Genomic DNA, 2,779 nt, shown 5'->3' with positions numbered 1-2,779 from the left:
CATCTCTTGTTTTCAGTATCATTCCAATTCTGCATCTATCTAATTTTGATCTCTGTTCTATTTATTTTCCTGATTCATAACATTTTGCTTTGTGCTGAGCTCCTAATTGTCTCTCTGTCATTCTCAAAATTTTTGCCCTATGGTCTAAAAGATGCCCAAAAGAATGTAGCACATTCTAGTATATCAGTGGGACAATATAAACAACTTGCTTAATTGTTAATCTATTTAAAAATGAAACAGTGTTTTTCATTTTTTCAATCAATTTAACGCTGACTAGATCCTATAACTACATTCTACTTTTTATAACTAAAGAACTCCAGAAAAATAAATGTAATAGCTTTGCTGGAAAAGATTAACCTTACAATGCCTTCCTAATGACCTTACTTTTTTTTTTTGAAAAGTGTTTTCTGGTATACAAAAATAATATTCTGAAATATCTCTGATATTTGATTGCCGGATTTAACCTACATACCTCTGAACCTTGGTTTTTCAGACATGCAAATTGCTTAACAAGTTCCAATGCATTAATCAATGCACCATTGCATAACTTACAGTAAGAAAAGTTGGTAGATATTTCAGCAATGCCATAAAATATGCTTCCATTTAACACTTTGAGACAACCAATACACTATTTATATTATTGAGACAAAACAAACCTAAGATCACAGAAAAATATTTATTTTAATAGAATGGTATTTAAGTAGATAGTTTTTTTGTTGTGTTTTTGTTTGTTTGTTTGTTTGTTTTTGAGATTGAGTCTCCCTCTGTCACCCAGGTTGGAGTTCAGTGGCCCAGTCTTGGCTCACTGTAACCTCCCCTTCCCAAGTTCAAGCAGTTCTCCCTGCCTCAGCCTCCTGAGTAGCTGAAATTACAGGCATGCACCACCACGCCTGTTTAATTTTTGTGTTTTTAGTAAAGATGGGATGTCATTATGTTGGCCAGGCTCGTCTTGAACTCCTGACCTCAGGTGATCTGCCCACCTTGGCCTCCCAAAGTGTAAGTATATAGTCTAAATGATTATGGGTTTCAATAGGTTTTGTTAATTTGTTTTAGTTGACATACAAGAGCACTACAAAACCACTTTATTTTATTTTAATTTTTATCAGTAAACTTCATTATATTAAAGGCCATATTGCCCACTGAATATGATTTTGATAAGCACAACTTCTATAATTTACAACTTACTGTATATGGTCTAATATAAATTACATTTAGCTATCTTGAATAAAAGATATGAATCCCCAAAAACTTAATATATAAAATAATTTCTACAATCAATTAAGCCACATGGGGCCTGGTGTGCAAGGGCTGCAAACAGCAGCATCCTAGGTAGTGTACAGCAGCCTGTTCCTTGTGTGCAACAGCCTTTGCCATTGGACATTTATGTCTTGGATCTAGTGCTTTCCCTAGTCTAGGTTTAAGACCGGATGTAGTATGCCTTTGGAAAGCCTCAGGACCCAGAGGTCAGAGTTCACATTGGCCATGTTCATCCATACCAAGCTGCAAACCCTGGAGCATGTGATTGAGGCCTTATTTAGGGCCAAATTCAAGTTCAGTGAATGCCCAAAAAGCCACATCTCAAAGAAGTGCGATTTTACTAAGTTTAATGCATATACATTTTAAGACTTGGTGGCTGAGAAACAACTCATCCTGGATGGCTGTGGGGCCAAATATAGCCCTGGAATCATGGGCCCCTGGACAAGCAGCTAGCCCTGCATTAGAAAAGAGCTGCCCCCTCTTTACGCATGCCCACCAGTGAATTCTATTTCCTGTACATCTAATAAATCTATCTATCTATCTATCTATCTATCTATCTATCTATCTATATAAATAATTCAATAATATGCAGTAGATTAAAAAATAAACACAACTTGATGTCTAACTACCGTGGATATATTTTGTCAGTTATTAACATTCCCCTTTCAGGTTAATATCAAGTCAACAAAAATTTGGAGTTCTCTTGACCCTTTCCCCAATGTGTAAATTAGTAATATAATGTCAATATTCAGACAGGCAAATAAACTAAGCTCCCTTTGATGAAAACGACATGCAGTAAAGCTTCCCTGCTGAGAATCATCTTAGTTTGTGAAATCATAATCTGGAATGGCTATATCTGCAAAATACATTAAAAGAAAGAAAATATGAAAAACATAATCTACAATACTTTTATGTATATCTAATCATTTTATATTTCTTTTTTATTATACTACTTGAAATACATACATAAAGGATAAAGAGTTTCAACAAATCTCAAAAAGGAAACCTAATTATGTATAATATTCTGACTGATTTTGTTTGCTCACCAAATTGAAATTGAAAAGAAAAAATACAGCACTCTATAAAAAAATAAAATGATTTCAAAATATAATGATTGTCTCCCTTTGAAAATATAAATGTTTAAATAATGGTGAAATAGAGAACATAAACATTCACAAATATTACATATCCATTCAACATTTTCAGGTATTATTTTGTTTTGTTCAAACCTCCCCTTCTGTCATTTTTCTCTCCTTTCTTTATCTTTAGCATAACTGAGCTGCTTTCCAAACATCTATAGTTATACCGGACATAGCATTTTCCAACATTAAACATGGTTTTTCTTAAACACCAGCTCCAAATATTAATTCCCAGGGAAAATGACATTTTCCATATATGAGAAATATTGGAACCAATATAACAAAACTCATTAACATTTATAACATTTGAAAATAATTTCACAAAAGTTTTATTTAAAAAAATTATATTGTAAATTTATGTAAGAAATTCTCTATCCATTATA

At 32.9% G+C, this 2,779-nt stretch overlaps 1 pseudogene; it reads left to right on the top strand.

The window, feature by feature from the left end:
• Window positions 1-1,268: 1,268 nt before the first annotated feature.
• LOC134730181 (small nucleolar RNA SNORA70) lies at window positions 1,269-1,383 on the top strand (annotated as a pseudogene).
• The last annotated feature ends 1,396 nt before the right edge of the window (window positions 1,384-2,779 follow it).

This window comes from Pan paniscus, chromosome 23, assembly GCF_029289425.2.
Source record: "Pan paniscus chromosome 23, NHGRI_mPanPan1-v2.0_pri, whole genome shotgun sequence".
Lineage (NCBI taxonomy): Eukaryota > Metazoa > Chordata > Mammalia > Primates > Hominidae > Pan > Pan paniscus.
The sequence above is the reverse complement of the archived record's forward strand: the minus strand, read 5'-3'. Positions and strand labels throughout refer to the sequence as shown.